Raw genomic sequence first — 26,395 nt, forward strand, 5'->3', positions numbered from 1 at the left:
AGTAGAGAATCACATGTGGAAATACGGTCAAGAAGGTTTTTTCCGCTTAACTTATATGGAACCCAAACATCAAAGCGATTAACATAACCGGGCTGGTGCAAATGATTTTCAACGCTTGATTTGGATATTTCGAGTATGTTGGCTATCTCCCGTGTGGTATAATGTTGATTGTTCTCAATTAATGTCTCAATTTGATCGCTATCAACTTCAACTGGTCTACCCGACTGTGGAGCATCGTCCAGCGAGAAATCTCCAGCACAAAACTTCGTAAACCGCTTTTGACATGTTCGATCAGTCACAGCATCTTCTCCATATACTGCACAAATCTTTTTTTGTTGCATTTCGGTTGCGTTTTTACCTTTCCTGAAATAATAAAGCATAATATGCCGAAAATGTGGCTTTTTTTCTTCCATCTTCAATATTAAAATGGCTACACAAAAATTCACCAATTTTAATGTCTTTTTTTAAATGCACACTGATATGATAGCTGTCACATACAGTCTAACAAAATTGTTTCGAATGAAGTTAAAGACAGCTACGTGCTACTAGAGCCATCTTATGGAAAAACTGAACGAACATTTTTGCCAACCCAATATAACAAGAAACAGATACAGAAAACAAACTAGTGGTTACCAGTGAGGAGAGGGGAGAGGGGAAGGGCAAGATAGGGGTAGGGGATTAAGAAGTGCAAACTATTATGTATATTATTAAACATTAATAATAATAATACATATTATTATTATGTATAAAATAAACTACAAGGATATATTGTTCAGCGCAGGGAATATAGCCAATATTTTATAGTAACTATAAATGGAGTATAACCTTTAAAAATTGTGAATCACTATGTACACCTGAAACATATATAATTTTGTAAATTAAAAAGAAATACTATCTTTTCTCTCTAAACACTAGTGAGATGAGAAGTACTGATGCACGTACAAAGTAGAAGGATATTATTATTCTGTCTTGCATAAAACATACCAAGACAGCAAATCCATATTTAAGAAGTTATAAATGTTTTTAATTCCAGAGATTTAACAGTGCTTTTGTTTTCAAGGAAAGATTTAAAATTATTATCTCCTTCTAAATTCTCATAGCTTAGAGTTACCTTGTTTGAACAACAATCCTATCTGGTTTAGTGGAGTGGAAAATCTTTCTGAACACCTGGAATGTTCGCTGTCCTGTAATATTATTGAGTGTGGAATGATGATGTGGAGTCAAGGCAAAGTGTTCCTTTCTGCTCCACACCTGCTGTGACATAATAATATATAACTCAAGTCATCTTTCCCCTTCTCCTTGCCCGGGATTTTAAAGTCATTAGATTATTGTTTTGCCTGGCCTTATTAGTCCTTTCCAAATGTGCAGAATTATTAGGGCCGTCGTTGGGGCTTGGATCAGTTAGGAAAGCTTCACAGTTAATTCTGACAAACCCTGCCCTTAAGGACCCCCAGTTTTCCTTTTAGGCTCACTTACAAACAAGTCAAGGGTATACAAGGGGTTCTCAAGGTAAAGGGTGCATCAGATAATTTTACATCTATTAAACTCATTACTAAAGAATTCTATGGAGAAGGAGAAAAAACAATCAGCTATGCAAAATGCTTTTACTTTGGACTTGAGAAAAACAGAATGAACCCACCACCCACTAGCAAGGACCTAAAGCAAAGTTAGAGTCCTAAGACCCGTGTTTTCATGAAAAGACTAAGTAGGGATGAGAAGGTGGCTGTACCAATGAGAAAATGGAAATAAGTCTCCTCAGAGCTTAGAAGCTGCCCCTAAATTAATTTTTTTAATTCAATTTTATTTATTTATTTTTGGCTGCTTTGGGTCTTCGTTGCTGCACGCAGGCTTTCTCTAGTTGCAGCAATCCAGGGCTACTCTTTGTTGCAGTGCGCGGGCTTCTCATTGCAGTGTCTTCTCTTGCTGCGGAGCACGGGCTCTAGGCGCATGGGCTTCAGTAGTTGTGGCACGAAGGCTTCAGTAGTTGTGGCTCACAGGCTCTAGAGTGCAGGCTCAGTAGTTTTGGCGCACGGGCTTAGTTGCTCCGTGGCATGTGGGATCTTCCCCGACCAGGGCTTGAACCCGTGTCCCCTGCTTTGGCAGGTGGATTCGTAACTACTGTGCCACAGGGGAAGTCCCTAAATTTAAATTCCAGTCTCTGTTGGAAGAACCAAACCACATAGCATATAGTAGGGTTGTGTTTGTTCTACTTGTTTGAAGTCATCATCCTCCAGATGTTTCAACAGTTATGCTTTTTTATGGTGTTGGTACAAGGACCACAAAACCTTTAGTAGCTAAGGAAGCTCGTTGGTAAATAGATTAATTGTATATGATATAAGACAGGCTCATTCAGAGAACTATACATTTACTTGTGGTTAGATGTGAGAAACTGAAGCCTTGATTATTGCCATTTCTCTAAGCCTGCTGCAATAATTGTGTCCCGTCTACAAAAATGAAGTAATACTTAATCTTTGCAGATTTTCATTCACTTCAAAAAGGGTGTTGCAAATACTTTGATACCTAACCTTATTTAAATGTATTCAGGGCTGTTACTTTATTTGATGAGGAAAACACTCTGTTGCATGCTTACCTCCCAGGTTCAAGTTAGAATCCAGGTCCTGGATCTACACAGGATTTTCTCCTATCCTTTCTATATTTTTTTCTACGTTTTCCTATTTTGAATATTTGCCTTTAAACACCCCAAAATGTAGTTAAGTAGAAGAAAGAGACCAAAGCAGCAAGAGTTCAAAATCTGTTATCTATGACACACTTGCAGAAAGGTAGTCAAATGTGTGGTCTGTCTCTCAAGCTTTTGCACTGAGATGTCTCGTGAAAGGCAAAAGATCCCACAGTCCAGGGAAATGTACTGATCCAGTCTCCCAAGGAGAGTAAACCTCGCTGACACCAAGGAAGGGCTCCATACACGAAAATGTGAGGTGGGGCGTGATGATTAATACCTGCTTTAGAACCAGGAGTGGATGACTGCAAGTCTTAAGTTTAGCCACAGGAAGTGATTGGTCAAAATTTCCATTTATACAAATCACCGGTAACGTAAAACCTAGTACTGTAGCCAGCCAGGCCGCAGGCTTAGGCAGACTAGAGGTTTAAACTAAGTTTGCTTCTTTTTATAGGACCGTCACACAAGCTGTAAATCAAAGGACCCCTGGCTTTAGGCCTCTTTCTGTTTGGGGACAGTAAATTTAAATCCTTTGTCCCCAGAACACCAAGTCAAAGCAGTAACCTTGGCTACTACTGCTGCAGATTTCCAGTTCTATATTCAGGTTTAGAAAACTGGTTATGGTGAAAGGGAAAAAAACAATTTCACTTTGCCTCAGTTATTGACACCGAGAAGCACTCCTAAGACTGTTCAGAGGGGAAACAATGAGTCATTCATGCTGTCAGCCCAGGTGGTGCATGAATTCCAGACAGGCCGCTGTGTTAACCCCTGCAGGCCTCCTCTTGGCCCTGGGCTTCCCACAGCCTCCGGGGAAGCAGGGCGGCCACAGAGGGGCCCTGTGCTGGGCAGCAAGGCCCAGCCAGTAACCAAGGCACTACCTCTGCAGTGTCAGTCCCAGGGGGCCTCTGAGCTATTTGTCACCATGTGATTGGCTCCAGGAGAGGGGTGGAGAAGTGAAAACACTCTGCCCAGGATATATTTAGTTGAAGTGCAGCTGGGGAAGTGCTTGAACAAGGGAGCTTTTGTCCTCATGCTGAAGTGTTTTTCTTAACTCCCCAAGGGTGGAAAACTCAAGCCACCCACTCTATTTTCTCTTCTTTGGGGGATGTTCTTATTCTGAAAGTTTAGAATTATCTGGGGTTTGTTGTCTGCAAGGAAACTGAGCAACTCTGATGCAGCGTTGACACAAAAATTTCAAGCAGACACCCCTGTTGGAAGACACAGTTAAGAGATTAATTAAAATGCAGATAATTTCTGAACACATTATATGTGTTTACCTTCTTGCAATTAATTTTCTTTTGGTTCAAACTGGAAATTAGGTATTTTCAAATGTCTTTACTGGGACAAATTTATGGAGTTAAAAACATAATTAAGTTTTATAAGCTGACAGAACCCTGTTTCACTTGAGTTGATTCACACTTTCCAGTAATGAAAGATTTACTTCTGTGCTGATGAGCACAGCTTCTTTGCAACAGATCACTGATGAGCCATGTAATGGCTCCTGCTCATGTCCTCCTTGGAAGACCACTGAGAACTGCCACCCTGCTACGAGGTTTTGCAGCCACTATGTAAGTGTTGTATATCAAGGGCACACTGCCTACTATTAAGAAGTAGCACAGGAAATATTTTACATGAAAATCCCATTTGCAGTTACAAACCAAGGGCAAAAACTTCTGGTCAAGAAGCTCATGGTTTTGGTGATACTAGAAAGCCAGGCTGTATTAGTCAGGATTCTCTAGAAAAATAGAACCAATAGGGTGTGTGTGTGCTGAGAGAGAGATTGCTTGATTGATTGACTGATTGATTTTAAGGAATTAGCTCATGTGATTATGGAGGTCAAGTCCAAAATCTGGAGGGTAAACTGACAGGCTGGAGACCCAGAAAGAGCCAGTGTTGCAATTCAAGTCCAAAGGCAGTCAGCTGGCAGAATTCCCTCTTGTTTAGAGCAGGTCAGCCTTTGTTCTATTCAGTCCTTCAACTGACTGAATGAGGCCCACCCACATTATGGAGGGCAATCTGCTTTACTCAAAGTTCACTGATTTAAATGTTAATCTCATCCAAAACTATCTTCACAGAACCATCCAGAATAATGTCTGACCACATGCCAGGCACCGTGGCCCAGCCAAGTTGACACATAATATTAACCATTTCATAGGCTAACACACTCATTTTGAAAAATTCACTTGTTAAATTACAAAGTTGCTTATCAGGTTGAAGCTGTCATAAGGGTATAAACAAATGGGTAAGATAGGATCTCTGTTTTCAGGAATCTCCCTCTCTCTCTCTCTCTTCCTTCCTCCCTCTCCTCTCTCAGGAGGCTTGCCCTGGAAACCCAGGCACAGTGTTGTGCAGAAGCCCAGGCCACATGAAGAAGCCATGCATGTGTATTCTAGACAATAGCCCCCAGCCAACACCAACATCATCTACCAGATGTGAGAGTAAACCAGCCCTCTGGGGCTCCCGTCCCAGCCTTCAGTCTCCCACCTGTGCCCAGACATGATGGTGCCAACTGCACCCTGTCTCAATCTCTGACCCACAGAAACAGTGAGAGATTTTTTTAGAAGTTAATGCTATCTTAAGCTACTAAATTTCGGGGTAATTTGTTACACAGTAATAGGTAACTAACATATAAGATTATGGTTAACTTTGTAAAAAACTACCAAACTGTTTTCCAAAGTCATTTTAGCATTCTGCAATCCTACCAGCAGTATATGAGGGTTCCATCTTTATTATTATTTTTTTAAATAAATATTTTATTTATATATTTTTGGCTGCATTGGGTCTTCGTTGCTGCACGTGAGCTTTCTCTAGTTGCGGCGAGCGGGGGCTACTCTTCGTTGTGGTGTGTGGGCTTCTCATGGCGGTGCCTTCTCTTCTTGCGGAGCACAGGCTCTAGGCTCACAGGCTTCAGTTGTAGCACACGGGCTCAGTAGTTGTGGTGCATGGGCTTAGTTGCTCCACGGCATGTGGGATCTTCCCAGACCAGGGCTAAATCCCATGTCCCCCGCATTGGCAGGCAGACTCTTAACCACTGCACCACCAGGGAAGCCCTGTTCCATCTTTATTAACACTTGATATCTATCGTTGAAGTCTTTCTCGTGGGTGTGGGGTTGTTTCTCATTGTGGTGTTAATTTGCATTTTACTGATTTGCCACACCTACTTTTGATCAGAAATATTATTACCCAACTTAGAAACCAACCTTATTTACCATGATATTTCATAGTCACATGTCATAAAACCAACTCACCCTTGCCCCTGATATCAGAGAGCTTGTGCTGACATTTCCAGTTTGTTTTAACAATAATTGCTACTACAATGAATCTGTATAGTTAAGAATTATCCACATCGGCATTTGTCAAGTTAGTTTGCAAGCCCCTGGAAGAGTGAGGAATAAAAGCCGTCTAGCCACAGATGTGGGACTCCTGGGCCTAACAACACCATCATCTGTTGTTAATTGGTATTAATTTTTTTTGAGAAATGCTACGTGCCAGGCATTTTACATGTAGAAGTTCACTTACCACAACACCACTATGAGGTCCATGTTATTATCCTCAGCCTATTCCTAAGGAAGAGGAGGTTCAGAGAACCCAAGAAAGTTGGCTATGACCACACGCTGAATTTGAACCCAATATCCTTTTACTTGATCTAAAACAGATTTCTCCTCACTTCTTTCTAATTTTATACCAGAATGTAAGAAGATATGTTGGCCTAAAGTTAACAGTGTAAAATATTCTAGACTGGGAGTTGGGAGATTAGGTCTTACTCCTGGTTCTGTCACTAATCAATGGTCCCCTCTTGGGCCAGTCCCTCTGTGGACCACACTTCCTCATTATTAAAAATAAAAGGTTGGGTTAATAAATTTTCCAGCTGAAAACTCACTATATACCAGGCACTATTCTAAGCATTTTACAAGTGTTAACTTATTTATATCTCAGAAAAGCCCTATGATATAGGTACTGTTGTTTTGCCCATTTTACAGATGAGTAAACTGAGGTACAGAGAGTAAATAACTTTCCCAAAGTCACAAAACTAGAAAATGGTACAGCTATGGTTTATTTATTTATTTATTTATTTATTTTGACTCTACCGTTTGGCATGTGGGATCTTAGTTCCCTGACCAGGAATTGAAACCACGCCCCCTGCAGTGGAAGCTCCGGGTCTTAACCACTGGACCACCAGAGAAGTCCCAAGTTGTTTATTCATTTGTTTGTTTGCCGGTATAGCTATGATTTCAACCCAGGCTGTCAGGCTCCAGAGGACATGATCTTACTCAGCTAGGCAACATTTATGGAAAGCTTAATTTTATTTTACTTTTATTTTTTAAGGAAAGCTTAATTTTAACAACAACTTTATGATATCATTAGCAGCATTTTTCTCTCCCCGTCCTCACCCTCCCTCCTACTCTTTGAATGAAAACACTGAGGCTTTAAAAATTTATGTCCCTTGGAACTTCCCTGGTGGCACAGTGATTAAGAATCTGCCTGCCAATTCAGGGGACACGGGTTCGAGCCCTGGTCCGGGAAGATCCCACATGCCACTTGCAACTAAGCCCGTGCGCCACAACTACTGAGCCTGCACTCTAGAGCCTGCGAGCCACAACTACTGAAGCCCATGCATCTAGAGCCCGTGCTCCACAACAAGAGAAGCCACTGCAATGAGAAGCCCACACATAGCAATGAAGAGTAGCCCCCGCTCGCCACAACTAGAGAAAGCCTGCGCACAGCAACGAAGACCCAACGCAGCCAAAAATATATAAATAAATAAATTTATATTTAAAAAAATTAATCATGTCCAAGTCTCACAGCCAGTCAGTGGCAGAGCCAGAATGGGAAGCCCAGGCAGCTTGTCATCAAAGTCTGGGGTGAAGTGTCCCCAGAAGTCAGAGCGCTAGAGAGTGCGAGAGACCACAGCTCTGCTCACCCCTGGGAATCTTGCCAAAGGCCCACATGGAAACACCTACAGTGACCTGACATGGCCACACCTTCCACTCCAAACTCCATCCTGGCTGGTTTGCCCTTCTTTCTCTTCCTCCCCTCTTACCAAAACAGTTGCCTGGAAATTAGAAATTAGATCTGCAAATGCCCAAGGGAACCTGCCCTGGGGCACGGGTGGGGCGGGGGGCCTCCCAGAACAAACACTGCTGCAGGCTCTTGGGGTCTCCCCAGCAGGTCCTCACTGTGATGTGACCTGGTCTCCCACCCTCCAGACCCAATGTTGAATTCATCTCCTGGGACTCACAGGAGAAAAGGGAGCTTAAGCAGCCTGAATACTATAGTTCTGCTGCCTTGAAAGTCTGGCTTTGTTTCTACTTTTTCTAGGTAAGTAATTTTTTTTTAATAGCAAATATACACATGATAAAAACTCAACACAAAAAGCATATTATATCTAGTGAATATGATTCTTCATTTTAACCCTGCCCCTATCCCCAAACCTTAAGCCAACCTTTCTTGTCCTTCCAGTCAAAGATATTCTGGCATGTATAACCACAGAGGTATATATTTTTAACCGCACATACCATACACTATTCTGTGTCTTCCTTTTTATTTTCATTTCTAATGCTCAGTATAGCTTGGAAATGATTCCTTGTCAATACCTAAAGCACTCTCTTGCCTTTTTAAAGGAGCTGCGTAGATTCCTATTATAGGGCTGAGTCATAATTTATCTAACCAGTCCCCTGTGAGAGCGTTTAGGTTGCTTCGAATCGGAAGCTCCGTGAATCTGCTTGTTTTTTTGTTGCAATGCCAGGTAGGCCCCTCTGAGATCTTTAATGTCACCTGTAGGGGGAGGGAGGGCAGGAGGGGAGTTGATGGCAAGCCCTCTCCCAGCCAGCAAGGCATACATTACTGCTGGAGTTTCCTCCTTGGGGCTATAGTCAGAAGAGAATTCATACAGCTACAGCGGGGTACAGCTCAGAAAAAGCATCCAGACGGCAGCTCAACTGATCACTGAAATTTGGCAGCAACAGCAGCAGCGGTAATGAAAACACACCACAACTTTTCCCAAATATGTCTGGCCAGCATGCCACTGCCATCTTTTCCAGCAGGACCTTCAGTCCCGGGGACTGGGCTGATTCTGTGACCTGTGCAGCTGGAGGCACTGCTTATAATCCAGGGACCAAGAGATAGGGAACGAATAGGATGGGGTTCTTTGAAGGTTACCTACCCGCGGCAGTTCCTCCTGTGAAAAGACCAAGGCATCCTGATTCAACTCAGTTCCCCTATTCTCTCTGCTGAAATCAGAGCTTTTGGTAAGGCTAGTGGTTCCTCCTAGAAAAGCTGACAGCTGAATGTCTGCTTCTGCCCAGCTTTGTCTGAAGATGCCTCACTCGACTGACTGCCAGCCCTGGGTGAGCCCCTCCATGATTTTCCTCCCAAAGGGAGACACCAACACTGAGAAACCACACCCCCACTGCAACCCCAAAATACATTCAGCCAGGACAGAGGAGAAACCTTCTCAATAAGGTGTCCACTGTTAACAACAAAAATTAGTTAAAAGTGACAAACATAAAGCCATTGATTTCCCCCACCAACATTTTATCGTGTTTATTCCAAACAAAAAGAGGCATTGAAAGAATTAGGCAGTGAACACCCATCTAGCTACCGCTTAGATTCTGCAACGAACATTTTGCTGGATTTTCTTTCCTTATGATACATCCTTCAATCTCTCCAAGCCACTGATGTCTGAACCTTTTTAAAAACCTGGCTTAAATATTCAACTCATTTGCTTTTAAAACTTCAGAACTGGAAACGTAACACCTTGTTTAGTGAACACAGAATAATTTAGTTCCATTCCAAATTAGGCTAGTAGGGAGGAAAGAGTGAAAGAAGGTTAGAGGAGAATGGAGAGGGAGAATGTGGCCAGGGAAGGCAAAGAGAGGGTGAGAGATGAGAAGGGGCCGCAGAGGGAGGGTGTGAAGACACAGGGTGTCTTGGGGTTTGCAAATGAGTGTGGATGAGGTCAAGAGCTGGGGTGTAGAGGTCTTATACCCAGGCAGCAGCTGCTATGCGGTGAGGGTAATGCTGAGGCCCAGAGCAGCTGCCAACACTGAGCATACCTGTTGACCTCCCCCTGCCACGGTCAGGACAGCCACAGGCAGCTGCCCCAGCACTCCGCATGGAGTCCTGGCCATGGAGCTCAGACAGCGGTCAAATGGAAGAGATCAAATGGAAGAGATCTGGGATTTGAACCCCATCCGTGTTATCTCTCCTGACACACAAGACCTTGTACAGTTACTTAACCTCTCTGAGCGGCTATATTCTAATCCATAAAATGGGCATATTAAGAATATATACAGGACTTCCCTGGCGGCACAGTGGTTAAGAATCTGCCTGCCAATGCAGGGGACACGGGTTCAAGCCCTGGTCCAGGAAGATCCCACATGCCACGGAGCAACTAAGCCTGTGCGCCACAACTACTGAGCCTGCGCTTTAGAGCCCGCGAGCCACAACTACTGAAGCCCACGTGCCTAGAGCCTGCGCTCCACAATAAGAGAAGCCACCGCAATGAGAAGCCCGCGCACTGCAACAAAGAGTAGCCCCCGCTCGCCACAACTAGAGAAAGCCTGCGTGCAGCAATGAAGACCCAATGCAGCCAAAAATAAATAAATAAATAAGAAGGGGGGAAAAAAAGAATATATACCTCGTGTGTGTGTGTGTGTGTGTGTGTGTGTGTGTGTGTATGTTGGGTAGGTAAACAGATGAATGCATATATGTAATAATGGTTAATGTGTTGCATGCCAGATGTCTGCCAGGCATTGGGAGAAATGGCTTACACACTTCATCTCATCCCATCCTTATATGAGCCCTAGGAGGTGGACTTTATTATTGGCCTCATTTTAGAAATGTGGAAACTGAAACTCAGATTGGTGAAGTCACTTCTTCAGGTGGCCCAGCTGGTAATGGTGGAGCCAGTCCAGGCCCCCCTGCCTGCAGAGCCCCCATGCTGTGCTGCCCTCAGCACCCTGCCTGGTACAGACCTTATAACACGTGACTAAACAGGCCTGCCACAGAGGGTTCTTGCAAAGTCAAAGTGAGACAACCCATGTGAAAGTGCGAAAACTACCACATCCTTTAACATGTTTGTTGAATGACTGAATGAATGTTGGTGAGCTCATCAAATACTTGTCATATTCTTCAGGGGCTTTCTCCAATCATTAACTCTATGGAGTTATGGTTATGGGGATAACCATGACGAAAAATCTCCCTAATCCCGCACTATACAAATGTCAGGTTTAACAAATAAATTACAAGGGAGTTGATCTTCTTTGTGTTCTGACCTCACTGATATAACAGCAACATCAAACCTATTATATTTTTTGCCTGTTATCAAATGATAGGGCAGCAGATTACAAATGCCAGGGTCTAGGGCAAGCCCTTCCTTCTCCTGCCTGCTCCAACCTGGCATTGGACTTCTCCAGTATGCCAAGGGCAACCCAAAACCCAGGACAGCCCCAGAGAGCAGAGCCGAGAGCCTCTTCACCCTGTGTGACTTTGGTAAGGACCCTCCATGGACTGGTGGCAGGGGGATGCTTTGCGTAGTTGTTTTTCCACTTTTTGTGATTGACTTCCCTTTCAAAACTCGTAAAATAATAACCCTATGCATTTATCCCTAACTGTAATAAAGATACATAGAATAAAGAAGATCATCTATGGAAAAGTACTTTGAAAGTTTCTTTACAATTTTTATTGAAATGCAGGACTTAAAAAATCAGTTCAACAGCCAAAAAATGGAAGCATCCGAATCACCTATCAGTGGCTGAATGGATAATGTAGTCTATTCATACAATGAAATATTATTCAACCTTAAAAAGGAAGGATAGTTTGACACATGCTACAACATAGGTGGACCTTGAGGACCTTACGTTAAGTGAAACAGTCACAAAAGGACAAATACTGTATAATCCCACTTATATGAGGCATCTGGAGTAGTCAAATTCATAAAGTCAGAAAGTAAGATGGTGGTTGCCAGGGCCTGGAGGGAAAGGGGAGTTATTGTTTAATAGGTATAGAGTTTCATTTTAGGATGATGAAAAAGTTCTGGAGACGGATGGTGGTGATGGTTGCACTGAACTGTACATTTTAAGATGGTTAAGATGGTAAATTTTATGTTATGTGTACTTTACCACAATTAAAAAAATAAATAATAATCAGTTCATTTGCGTTATGGTGGTGGTTTTGTCTCATTTCTACCTTAGCCAGTTAAGAGGACATTATATTTTTCACTTTTAGTAAGATACAGGGACAGGAGCGAGGAAAGAGGCCGAGACAAGGACGAGGTACAGGACTTAAACCCGGAAGTTAGGGCTCTTAGACGCAACTGTGGTCCAAAGGTGACTGCAACTGTTTCCCTGATTGTCCTTCCCTGGAGTGGGGACCCGGTAGTTTTCAGGACTGAGTGAATGATGCCTAATTGAGGAGTGTTAGGAGAGAAGAGATCTGGAATGACAGGAGGTTCCTGGGAGGGTTTGGGACCACAGTACTGTCCTCTACAAAAAGAGGGGCCTTGGAGCCTGTCTTGGCTCCTTCTAGCTCCCATGTAGCATCGGCACCAACAAAGAAAGAGCTCAACTCATAGACCTCTGCTTTTAGACAAGACCACAGTAAGCCAGTTCATCAATTTTAAGGGATATGTGATGTTTGGAGAGAGTCAGAGCAGAAAATTCCAAGTTAAGTGTTTTCAATTCACCTCTGTAGTTGTAAACACAGTGTGTTACCATTCCTCCTTTTCGGGGGGAGGGGGGTGACGATTTAAAATATCATCTAGTCTCTACAGTCTAATTTTTGTATCATGGAACACTACATCTCTTTCCAGCTTTTAATTTCCAGGACAAACTAATACTTTTTTTGTTTTTAAAAGCCAAGTCTTTTAGTGTGTCATTGTAACTGGTTGTAATTTCCATTTCTATGTGTTCAGGATTGATATAAAGGAGTAAAATCTTTTCCATGCCCTTCATTACTTCTTTCTCAAAGGTGAAATTTAACTAACGTTACAGCAACATTTCCGCAAGTTACGTCCCACATGCTGATTTCCCTTTACACATTGACACTGATTGACCAAACCGAAGCTAACAGATGTCCTCTTTGCTGACTGTTGAACGTTTCCATATGCAGCAGGAAAGAGGGGGATTATTGTAGTCAGGTTCTAGTCCAGCTCTACCCCTTCATAGCTGCACGGCCTTGTGCCTCCATCGTTATAAAGTGGGGATAAATTAATACTGCTTTGGAATTGTAGAGAGGAAAAAATGAGATGATATTTACATATATATTTAATTGAAGTATAGTAGATTTACAATGTCGTCTTAGTTTCAAGTGTACGGCAAAGTGATTCAAATATATATATATATATATATATATATTCTTTTTTAGATTCTTTCCCTTATAGGTTATTACAAAATATTGAGTATAGTTCCCTGTGCTACACAGTAGGTCCTTGCTGTTTATCTATTTTGTATATAGTAGCGTGTATGTAATAGGAAAGAATCTTTTGTACTCTATTACAAGTTAATCGCTAAAGGTATGTTGCCTATAAGCTTAATTTGTACATAATGGTCCATTTTTGGGAACCCTGCCTCCCAGGTAATGAACATTAAGCTAAAATACCTTTGTTTAGCTCACAGGAAACATCCTGACCAGGCCCACCTGTGAAGGGCTGCAGGGAAGAAGAAATTAAAACATCCCCTCTGGAGGCAGATGGGAACCAGGAAGTGTTTGACTTTCCTCCCTCCCCTTTTAGTATAAAAGGAGCCTGAACTCTAACTCAGGCAAGGTAGTTCTTTGGGTGCACGAGCCCACCATCTTCTGTTTGCTGGCTTTCCAAATAAAGTCACTATTCCTTGCCTCAACAACTCATCTCTCGATTTTTGGCCTGTCCTGCGGAGAGCAGTACAAGCTTAGACTCGGTAACATATATGTGTTAATCCCAAACTCCTAATTTATCCCTCCCCCGAGATGACAGTTCTAAATGTTAGCTCCTGCCTCTTCCTCTTAGTCCTTTCATTCTTGCTTATTCTCTGTGAAATGAGAATTTCTTCACCTTTTGTTTTTTTCCTTTTCTTTTCCTCCTTTGCTCCTCCTTCTTTCTCTTTCTCCTTCCTCTTATCAAGGGAAACATTACAGAAGCCACAAGAAATACAGCACACTGTTCCCTCTCCCCTGATGACAAGGCACGCCCTTCAGATTTTACTGGGCTGCCTTCCCAGATTTCTGGCCTCAAGCTAGCGATTAGCAACCGGTGATCTCAGTTGGTGCCCTGCGATCTAGATACAGGCCACTGTTACCAGCGTCTCAATCTTTATTCTCTAGTTTAATAAAATTTTCCGATTTCCCACCATCTAGTTTAAGTGCATTCCAGCGCATCTGAGGATTTCCTTTCATTGAGGAATTGTGCAGAAAAGTCCCCTTCCACTAGCTGGGAGAACGTGGCTCACTTCTTTTTTCTTTTTTTTTTGTTAATATCTTTATTGGAGTATAACTGCTTTACAGTTGTTAGTTGTTAGTTTCTGCTGTACAACTAAGTGAATCAGCTCTTTGTGTATGTATATCCCCATATGCCCTCACTCCCTCCCACCCTCCCTATCCCACAAAGCATCTAAGTCATCACAAAGCATCATTTGCTCATTACTTTTCAATGAATTTGGTCCTCCTCACTCTCTTGTTAACAGATCTTATTTGCACCTCTGCCTCCAATTCTGTGTTTTGTACTTCACTCAGCATCAAAGTAATTTCTTCTGTGAATTTCAGAAACAAAAACAGATCCTTTGTTCAAAATTTCCTTCATTCTCTTCCTCAGGCTCCCTCCCCCACACCCCTCCCGGCTTTGTTTGTACTTTGTATCGAATAGTGGCTGTACCTTCCGGAACAGTCCCAAGCTGTCTTATGCTATACAATGCAGAGAATGCATTTTCTCATAATCTGGAGTTGCTGGCGGAGCAAAAAGAAACAAACAAAAGCTGCATTTCAGGAACTTCATTTAGTGAAATACACTTCCTTTTTGTAGTTTGCCAGTGAATTTCCTCAGCCTCCGATAATATTTTGAAAGTAAATGGCTATGGGAAGGGGGGGAGCTGTTAGTCAGTGAAAGGAATCAATATACTAAATCAAGTGCCAGTTTCAAATGATGTTATCATTCATTCATGAAACTGTAAAAAAGAGATAAATTCACTGGAGGATGCAACTTATTACCCTAACTACTCTGTTGCCTGTCTCTCATATGGAGGAGAATAAAGAAAAAAAAAAACTGATGATAAAGGGATTGCTGTAGATTACAAACACCTCACAAACTATACTAAAACAAACCTAATCTCTTAGAAATGCTCAAAATGGACCCTATATTACAAGGGTTTTTTTTTTTGTAATAATTAAAACTTTGAGATTATGTTTCCCTGCTTGTTGTTGAGGGGTCTTTAAATTAATTCAGCTATTAAGATTACAGGATATGTAGGCATTAAAAAGGTATTTTACATTTCTCCATACAGAGTTTCATCAAAGAATTTCATCAATTATCTTGCTTTTCTCATTGGCAGATTAGCAAACTATGGTATAAAAGATATGTGATACAACTTAAAACATACAAGTCAGCATTAAAGTAATACCCAGAGTGACTGATTTTAACTTCTACTCCCAGGGTCTTTGAGCACCAAATTACATTATTTTCTTTCTTTTTTAAAATAATTAATTAATTAATTAATTAATTTTTGGCAGCGTTGGGTCTTCATTGCTGTGCACGGGCTTTCTCTAGTTGTGGTGAGAGGGCGCTACTCTTCGTTGCAGTGTGCGGGCTTCTCACTGCGGTGGCTTCTCTTGTTGCGGTGCGCGGGCTTCAGTAGTTGTGGCACGTGGGGTCAGTAGTTGTGGCTCACTGGCTCTAGAGTGCAGGCTCAGTAGTTGTGGTGCACAGGCTTAGTTTTCCTGTGGCATGTGGGATCTTCCCGGACTAGGGCTCGAACCCATGTCCCCTGCACTGGCAGGCAGATTCTTAACCACTGTGCCACCAGGGAAGTCCAAATTACATTATTTTCTGTTCAACAAGTGTTTTTGAGCCCCCATTATGTGCCCCAATTGTGCTACACGCTGTAGAAGAATGCAAAGAAGTAGAAAACCATCCCTTCCCTTGAAGAGCTTTCCACATTCAGGAAGACGAGACACCTGTGAAATCCCTTGAAAACAACTCAAGACATCTCTATGAAAAATAAGATTAAATTCACACCATGCACTTTCAAAATGTTGGCAAAAATCCATGGACATGTTGAAAAAATTCAAGATGGTACAAAAGAGTACAGTGAAAAGTAATTCTCTCTCCTACCCCTTACCCAACTGATTTTCCAAAGGCAACCTCTGTTTTGAGTTCCTTGTACAGCCTTCCAGTGACAGTATAAACATGTTCAAGCATGCATAAGTTTATGTATAATCATATACATCTATTTATTTACACAAATTCTATGCACTTTTTAAAAGAAGGCTAATCTAGAACACCTAGCCATTGTTTAGCAGTCTCAGGAAATGATCACACAGTGGGCACCCAAATATTTCAATGACTAAGTGAATGAACCATTCCTCTTTGTTAGGATGTTTTGATTTCTTGCTATTTTAAATTAATCTGTGTGAAACATTTTTGTGATTCAACCCTTCTTTAGGTAGATATTCCCACAAGAGGAATTTCTAGGTTAAAGCTTTTAGGTATTGCCAGATTGCTTTCCAATAGGCTATTTACTCCCATCAGCACCATCATGGGTAGTTTCATTTTTCCTATATTTGCTAATTTGATTGATGTAAGTGTGATCTCATTGTTGCTTCTGTTTGCATTTCTTTGAATTAGTGGGGTTGGGCATTTTTTTGCAAATGTTTGCCAGCCATTTATATAACCTGTTTTTGAGAGTTACCTGGTAGAAGACTCCTTTGCACATACATCTATTGGGGTTTTTCTTACTGAATGTTAAGACCTCTTTAAATACTAAGACTGGGCTTCCCTGGTGGGGCAGTGGTTAAGAATCTGCCTGCCAATGCAGGGAACACGGGTTCAAGCCCTGGTCTGGGAAGATCCCACATGCCGTGGAGCAACTAAGCCCGTGTGCCGCAACGACTGAGCCTGCGCTCTAGAGCCCGTGAGCCACAACTGCTGAGCCCACGTGCCACAACTACTGAAGCCCGTGTGCCTAGAGCCCATGTTCCGCAATAAGAGAAGCCACCGCAATGAGAAGCCCATGCACCGCAACGAAGAGTAGCCCCCGCTCGCCACAACTAGAGAAAGCCCGTACGCAGCAACCAAGACCCAAAGCAGCCAAAGATAAATTAATTAAAAAAAATTAACCATAAATACTAAGACTATTAATCCTGTTCCATGTCATTAATAAATAGGTCCCTCATCTAGTGTTTACCTTTTGAGTGTTGATTTAATTAGCTTATTTTTGGCCTAGAAGATGTACATTTTTATTTGTTCAGTTCTCTCCGCCGAGTCATCCATAATTCATTTCATTGCCTTTGAGACTAGAATAACCTACTTATTGCATCTTTTCAAGAACTGCGTAGAGGTGGAAGGAAAGTCCATCTTATGCTTATAGCCTGTCAACAGGGGAATTTTCTAAGCATTTATTTGTAGAGGTAAGTTTAGAATTCATACCATCTTTGGATCTCAGGTATGTGGACTTAAGAAAACATCTTAGACATCCTTCTGTTAAGGACTTTGCCTTATTGGTGCAACTTCCAAGTGGGAAGCAGATCATTTGGAGTTGTCAAATGCCATTATCTTTCTCCTCTCTTTCTCTACTACGCAGAGTGGAAAATTACTAAAGATTTGGTTTCTAGCCTCTCAATTAGTTCATCTCAAGTACTTCTTTCAAACTTATCCTGTTCTCTTGGCTACAACTAAAAGTGAATCTGATCGTATCAGTCAGGGTTCTTGAGAAATAGAACCAACAGGGTACACACACACACACACACACACACACACGCACACACAATCTCTCTCTCTGTCTCTCTCTCTGTCTCTCTCTCACATTAAAGCAATACTGGCAGTGAAGCACAGAGAGAGAGATTTATTTTAAGGATTTGGCTCACACGATTGTGGGTGTTGGCAAGTCTGAAGTCCAAAGGGCAAGCTGGAAACTCTGGCAGGATTTCCACTTTACCGTCTTGAGGCAGAATTCCTTCTTTTCCGGGAAAACTTAGATTTTGCTTTTAAGAGATTCAACTGATTTGATGAAGCATTATCAAGGGTAACCTTCTTTACCTAAAGGCAACTGATTATAAATGTTAAGCACATCTACACAATATCTTCACAGCGACATCTAGACGAGTGTTTGACCGGACAACTGGGTACCATAACCTGGGCAAGTTGACACATGAAATTAAACTTCACACTGATCTTCCCACAGGATTGACTTTCTTTCTTTATATCACACACCTAGTCTTCTTTTCCTTTAAAGGTCCCTCTCAGCCCATGCTTTCATGACCCTGAAAGCTTGTCTGTGAGTATGCAGTCCACTAGCTTTTATTAAATACATTGTAAGAATCTGTTAGTACTCACTTGTGAGCACAATCACTGCCAGAATGTTTCTATGGTTGGTTCACTGGCTATGCAAATGTACTGCTCTGAAAGTAGAATTTCAGTGAATTCCATTCTAGGAATTAGGAATACATCATGTATAGCTTTGACAATACAGTTATTGGAGAGTTTCAGATCTAATAACACATGTGATAAGAGGAATTGTTGAGTGTGCAGTTATGTACCCCTCGTCTGGGGTTGGTGTGGAGGCTTGGGCTAAAAACATTAGCTCTGCCCCTTATTAGTCTTGGGAAAACAAGGCAGGGCCTGGGAAAGGGAGACTGGAGTCATTAGTTAGCCAGGGTGCCACTAAATCAGGAGAATATGGAGCTAGATGTGAAAACCTGCAACTGCTCAGGTACTGGGAGGGTGATGGGTGGGAGCTATGCCATCCTAGCAATGGGGATGGAGCCATGTGGGTAGCTGCTGCTAAGCTGGTAATGAAGCCTAGCTTATGTATTAATACAAGGATTGGAGTTGGGTGAGAAAAAAGGACTTTCCAACACCAGCACTGATGGAGACAGTCCTGCATCCAGGTTCTCATCGAGACAGAAGAAGTAAAGTTGGACCTGCTTCCCTCTCAGCCTATTGAATAGGACAGGTCCCCTCCTTCGTCTCCTGGAGACTCAGGAAGTAAGAGCAGTAACAATCACCCTTCCTAAGAAATGCAGAATCTGAGGTCCAGAGAGGGTAAATCTCTCACACAAGGCCATTTACCATAACCACATTCACATGTGTTATGAGTTGTGTTCCCCCAAAATTCATATGTTGAAATCCTAACCCCCAGTACCTCAGAACGTGACCATATTTGGAAATAGGTCCTTGCAGGTATAATTAAAGATGACGACATACTGGACTAGGGTGGGCCACTAATCCAATATGACTGGTGTCCTTAAGAAAGGGGAAAACTTGGACACAGACATTGCACACAGGGAGAAGTCATGTGAAGATGATAGCAGAGAGCAGGGTGATGAAAAAACACCAGAGAAACACCAAAGATCACCAGCAATCACCAGAAGCTAGAATAGAGGCTAGAACAGATTCTTCCTCACAATCCTCAGAAGGAACCAACCCTACTGACATCTTATCTCAAGCTTCTAACCTGCAGAATTGTGAGAATAAATTTCCATTGTTAAGCCACCCACTTGGTGGTACTTTGTTACAGCAGCTCTAGGAAGTGAACAACATGGAAGCATATATTACTCCTTTTTTTGTTTTTAATGAAGGGAAAGGTCTAGGCAATTGATTCAATTTCTCATTTTAAGTGAGAATATTTTTTGCTTAGCAAATTGAAACAGAAGCTCTTATAATAGAACAAAGATAATGGCATGAAAACTCAGACACTAAGTGTGTACTTACGCTATAGAGAAACCAACAGCTTTCTCAATGAGATAATCTGAAGGGGTATCTTCTTTTTTACATGAAGGTGTTGGGAATGCCCACAGAAACTTTGAGAATCGCTGACTTCAAATCACAATCTCGGATTGTACAGGAGTTTCACAGACCTACTATGTAAGGGAAGCAAGAACCAACATTCAAGTTTCTCTACAATCCATCATCAAACTAAACTATATATTTTTATCTTTATTTTCATGATCATTTGCTCAGTAAGAGCTATTTTGAAAGTCACATTGCAATTTCATCTGAATGAGCCGGAGAGGTTCATTTTAATTAAGTTTTTAAAAAATTTACTGGAATTTGTAAAGATTGAAGAATAACCATCTTTCTGTATGTTTAGCAGCAACAACCGTTGCTCAGGAAGACCTCTGGCTACACAGACATTTTATTTATTATTATTATATATATTTGTTTTGCGGTACGCGGGCCTCTCACTGTTGTGGCCTCTCCCGTTGCGGAGCGCAGGCTCCGGACGCGCAGGCTCAGCGGCCATGGCTCACGGGCCCAGCCGCTCCGCGGCATGTGGGATCTTCCCGGACTGGGGCATGAACCCCTGTCCCCTGCATCGGCAGGCGGACTCTCAACCACTGCGCCACCAGGGAAGCCCTACACAGACATTTAAAAAATTTGTCACTCCACAGAATAATATGAAAGACAGCTAACTAAGGGGAAGAGTTTCTTGGTGAAATCTAATACGAGAAAGTTTCAAGTATCAAAGTAAAGATTACAGTCCTGTTTGGGAGATTTTTTTGTTTTTGAAACAGCAAATGGTCAATCATAAATAGTCAATCACAAGTATAAAAATGCTTAAACCAAAGGCAATTTGAACCATTCAAGGCTACCTTGGAAATTTTAGCCTACTCTGTGGTCCTTTAATATCCAAGAAAGGAATTCTGTTGACTGGTTTGAACACTGTTTAGGTACCAGAAACATGAAGTCACTTCAATTTGCTTATTTAATTTTTCATCTTAAAGTTAAGTAACATTCCTGACGATCTTATACGAAGAGAACAAGGAAAAATATTCGTAGAGAATTTCAAGCTAAAGCATACCTTCTAAAATTATTATCTAATTAAAGTACATGCTGCTTTAATGCATTTTCATAAAAATAAATTCCATTACAACTATTTTCTTCATGTAATAATTGCATTTCAAGGTCAAGATAATTTTAATTGTCAATAAAGATGATTGCTAACATTAAAATACTTAGATAATTTAAAAATTAACTGAATTTATTTATATTACATGCCTGAAAAGGAACAACCATCAAATAACATGTTAGGGGCTTCAAAAGCATCCAAATTCCCCAGAAAATTATGAAGCTGAAAAAATACAGGGAAATTATGGTAGCAGGCAGCATAATCAGAGGACTAACCAGGTTTCTTACCTCTCATCCTAGTACTGCACCCAAACAGGAGTCAGCCTAAGAAGCAACTAAAACAGTGATGTCTTAAGATTTCCCTGTGTTGAGAGTCCCCAAGACCGTCCCCGGGTTCAATAATTTGTTAGGAGGACTCATAGACCTCAGCATATGGTTGTATTCCTGGCTACAACTTATTAGAGCAAAAGGGTACAAAACAAAAGCAAAGGGAAAGGCTCTCAGCTTGGCTCAGGCCCAGCGTCACAAATAGCTCCTCTGTCACTTCTACCCTGGTTTTGATTTGTTTTGTTTTGACTTCACCCCCTTGTATTGACTCTGCTCCATCTCTCTCAAGGCTCAATTGCAGAAACATCACCCTCTGTTCCACCTTCCACTTCTCATTTTTCCTCCCTTCCCTCCTATAATAATAAGAGCCAAGTCTCGTAGCACTTAAGACACACCAGGCTGTTCTAAGGGTTTTGTATACTTACTCAATTAATCCTCATACCAACCCAATAAGGTAGGTATTATTACCTCCATATTAAACAAGAGAAAATGGAGGCAAAGGAGGTTACCAGCTTCTCAAGGTCTTAAAACTGGTAAACAGCACAGCTTCAATTCAAAGCCCTGCAGTCTGGCTCTAGACCCCAGCTCTCAACTCTGTAAGACTGCCTCTCAGACTATCACACTCTGAGCTGCACATAGGCATGTGCCCATGGCCCAACACTGAGCTGGTAACAGACCTTCCAGACACAGTGAAAAAACAGGAACACTAACAGGTTTGAATAGCTGCTAGATCAACATATTAACTTTAAAATGTACGGCTTTTCAAAAGCATGGCGTAGGGGGACTGACGGCAGCCCTGCTGCTTCCTACAGGTAGGAGCATCTACCTTCTACTTTTGCTTACCCAGGTACTCACAGCTCAGGGTAAGTCTCCTTCTCTAAAAAGCTCCCCAGGCAATTCCCACCCACTCTGATCTTTCCACCTCTGGACCTCACAGAACCATTCTTATTTTGCCCCCCCCGATTTAGATCCTTAATCATATTCTGCTTTGCGTTAGCCACAATAATTTCATAAATGCCCGTCTTGCCACCTGACTTAGATGACAGGTTCTCAAGGGCAAGGTTCTTAGCACTTATTTGTGTTGTATCCTCAATGTTCCTGCACAGATAGGGGCTACCATGGTGGCCTGGAAAGGAAAGCAGCAGGAGCTGAGGGGCCGTGGGACACCAAGGTGAAAGGCTAGAACACCTGCCCTCAAAGTGCACTGAGTCTAGCTGGGAGGATGAGCATGAGAGCACACTCTAAAGTTGTAAGCTACCTAAACCTGCTCTGCCTAGAACTCAGGAAAGGGATTTAATGGAAGAGTATGAGGGAGCACTCATGATAAAAAGGAAGTCTCAAGGGCCAGATTCCAAAAAGACAAGAGCTAGGAGGCTCTGGGAGTGTGCTGAACCCCCTCCTGAGAACATTATTCCTCGAATGAATCAGTTACAACTCTTCTCAGTCTTTTGATTTTCTGCTCAAGAGTCAATTGACAGGGAGTTCCACTTTCACCATATATATGTATGGTATATACATATATACATACACACACACACACACACACACACACACACACACACACACACACACACACACACATATATATATATATATATATATATATATATATATACCATATATATATATATCTCCTATTGGTTCTGTTTCTTTGGAGAACACCGAGTAATACAGTGATTATAGTAAAACAAGAAGAAAGGACTAAAACTAATGACTGAAGTTTCCAGTGTCAGAGCTACATAAACTTAAGGTAACTAGAAAGAAGAAAATAAAAATGATTAGAGTAGTAATAAATGACATAGGAGACAAACAACAGAAAAAATTAACAAAAAGGCAAACTTGGATCCTTGAAAAGCTCAACACAGTTGATAAACCCCTTGTTAGACTGCTCCAGAGAAAGAGGAAAAATATAAATTAAAGACATGTCATCGGTACAGGTCCTACAGATAGTAAAAGCATAATAATATTCAACTGAACAAAGGGGAGAGCAGAGGAGGGGGGAATGCGTGGCTAAGTTTGATTCATGTGCTGGTAGAGGGTGAAGATTTATGATGGTTTCTCTAGACAGTCTCCAATGAGGCAGGAAAGTTTCCCCAAAGCAAAATCAGGTGAAGTGTTGCTTAAATGGTGTAAAGAACAAAAACCAACGGCTGACATGTCAGCCAACAATGACAATATACTGAAATAAAGTGAGAATAGAGGTATGTACAAAGAGCGTATGCCTGAGAACTGTGCTCTTTTGCTCTTGAGCTGGAGGGTAGGGAACAAAGCTGGCCTTGTGCTGGAGCTGGTAGTCTCTGTTTTAAAGGTGAATGTGGAGGAGGAACTGACACAGGTACTTTGGGCCATAACCACAAAGCATATTATTTCACCGATCCTTTCATTTCCCAATGTATAGCACACTCGCTTATAAAGGGAGCAAGGACAGAAAACAAACTTCTAGGGTGAAAAAAAATCAACACGAGAGAGTTGTGAAGAATTATATTAATTGATAGAGATACATACAATTTGACCACGTTCTTCCGATATTAGGGGTATTTTGGAACCCTGGTTGACAAACTTTGAAAAAACGTTGGGCATTTTAAGTAAGGCAGACAAGCAAAAAGCAGACCTCCTCCAAAAGTAAACTCTTCACCACCACTGATTTTAACTGCTTCTGTAAAAGAAAATTACTAAAATAAGTAGCAAGAAGAATGACCTTTAGATTCTGAGAAGCTGGGAGCTAACAGGAACCTTAAAATTCACCAAATTCATTCATTAAGCAGACAGGGGTAAAATGTTAATAATAAAAGACTACTGTACCTTCTCCACTTGACTAAGTGGTCACTGAAAAGCCAGGATTATTAAATGTCTAATTAACTGGACAGATCAGAAGAAGATCTCATCCATAACAGTCAAAAGTTCTTCTGCTGATTTTAGACAACTTCTAATATCCCTTCCTATTTAGGGCACTATATGGAAAGGGAAGCAATCCTATTACATAATTTCTCAGAAAAAGAGGCCATGTTTTCCTAAAGTGGGAAAAGGGTCTACCAAAGAGAAAAACAAAACAAGATGGAATCCCCCTGGATATAAAAGTTTACATAACAAAAATACAAATACTGTATGATACCACTTATATGTTACTGAAAATAGGCATATTCATAGAGACTGAAAGTGAAATAGTGTTTACCGTGGGTTGGAGAGGGAAAAGTGGGGAATTATCATTTAATAGGTACAGAGTTTCAATTTGAGATGAAGAAAAAGTTCTGGAGATAAATAGCAGTGATGGTTGCACAACATTGTGAATGTACTTAATGCCACTGAATTGTACATTTAAAATAGTTAAAATGGTGCATTTTATGTTATGTATATTTTATCACAATAAAAAAAAACTTAAAAAAATATAAGTAGCAAGAATAGCAGTTTTTGATGAGATAGTAATGAGATGTCACAAATAAATTACCTAATTACAAAGGAAACAAATAAATTAATGTTACAAAAAATTTTTTAGGTAAACCCTTAATTACTATTCCACAATCCATACTTTAAGAACTTAATATATAAAATATATAGTAAGTATAATTATTATACAAAAAATAATGACGTTGTAAAAAACAAATGGAGAAGGTGTTAGCCTGTTCAGTTATGATTATTTCCTGCGTACAAGCCTACAATCTGGAAACAGATCAGGCCTGAACTACGTCAGCTGAGTTTCACTTTGTAAAGGATATGGATTGAGAATGGGGATTACATCCTATTTCTGGGTCCTGGAGAGGCCAAGCAGTGGTCAAGGTCACTCTGCTAGCACAGACATGCTCCAAGGCCAGAACCTAGCAGGATAGATCTCCGTATGTGTTAGCTGCCGTGGGGGTTGTGAAGGCCACCATCCCATCAATGTAGGAGCTTACAGATCAAGCTGGATTTGCTAATCCCTACTCAAAGAGCAGGCTTGAAGGTGAACATTACTAATTATTATCCCATTTTGTGTACGGAGCTGTTTAAATGTGGTTTTTTCCTCTGTGATCTTATCTGACCATCACACTTAACTGTCCTGCAAAGAAAATGGGGCAGATATAATCATCCTTGTTTTAGGACTGAGGAAGTCGTGAGGGTGAGGTCCAGGAAGTCCAAGTCTTGAAGCTTTTAATGGCAGAGTTGAGGTCAGAACCAAAGCGTTTTGGTTACCAGGGTCCCTTTTCTCCAATTCTACCCTAATGGCAGGACTGAGATTAAGGTGAAGGCACTTGCCTCAGACACAAAATTTAAGAAGCACCAAATCAAGACAAATACTATTTTAATGTAATATTTTAAAAAGTTAAAATTAATGCTAAAATATCCCTGATGAACAAAATATCAAACATTTATTTATTTTTAAAATTAATTTTTATTGGAGTATAGTTGCTTTACAATGTTGTGTTAGTTTCTGCTGTACGGCACAGTGAATCAGCTGTATGTATACATATATCCCTTCTTTTTTGGATTTCCTTCCCATTTAGGTCACCACAGAGCACTGAGTGGAGTTCCCTGTGCTATACAGTAGGTCTTTATTAGTTATCTATTTTATGCATAGTAGTGTATATATGTCAATCCCAATCTCCCAATTCATCCCACCACCCCCTCTCCCCACTTGGTATCCATACATTTGTTTTCCACATCTGTGTCAACATCAAACATTTAAATCAAGACCGGGTGTTTGCTTGTTCTCTGACCCTGCGTTATTGTGTAATGGGAATAGCTGTTTCCCATCAGCCTGAGGTTTCCAGGTCCCCTAGGCCAGCTCATCCCCCTCTCATGGGTTTATGAGGGTTGACGATGGTGTGCAAACAGATGGGGCAATGTGGGGCTTTCTACAGAGTCATGGTTTTTGATTGTAGAGGAGTATCAGAACCTGGCTGGCATCGGAGAGCCAGGGAACAGCCAAGTCCAGGTTGGATCTCACAACTGAGGATGCCGAGGTCCCTGTGCTTTGCTTGCTGCTGTACCACCTCTGTCCACTCTCTCTCTTCCCAGTGCCTATACCTAGTAAAGAGAAAACATGTCAAGGAATCTCTACTGCACCCTGAAAATGATAAGAGCCCAGGTAAAGTCCCAAGGAGTTCTCAGGATGGTGATACTTCTGGTTGTCTGGTCAGGGGCTATTGCATAACATGCCCATGCTCCAGGGAGTCTATCAGAGTGCCAGGGGCAAGATCTATTTTTGACCACCGATATATATGGTGTGTCCTACATTTAAGGAGCTCTAATAAGTGGAAAATTCTATTCACATAAGAAGTACATTAAATTGTGATGAGTTACTTTGGCTAAATCATGCAGAAGCCCATTCAGTATCAAGGTCTCCTAATCTATTCAATGGAATTTGATTTACAGTTGGTGGG

The 26,395-nt window shown here is 41.4% G+C and overlaps 1 long non-coding RNA gene across 1 annotated transcript; it reads left to right on the top strand.

The window, feature by feature from the left end:
- The first annotated feature begins 3,645 nt into the window (after positions 1–3,645).
- Positions 3,646–11,909, top strand: LOC125963503 (uncharacterized). Its single transcript, XR_007475538.1, has 3 exons — positions 3,646–4,245; positions 4,992–5,221; positions 7,172–11,909. It is a non-coding gene; the product is annotated as an uncharacterized LOC125963503 (long non-coding RNA).
- Positions 11,910–26,395: the final 14,486 nt, after the last annotated feature.

Source organism: Orcinus orca, chromosome 2 (assembly GCF_937001465.1).
Source record: "Orcinus orca chromosome 2, mOrcOrc1.1, whole genome shotgun sequence".
NCBI lineage: Eukaryota > Metazoa > Chordata > Mammalia > Artiodactyla > Delphinidae > Orcinus > Orcinus orca.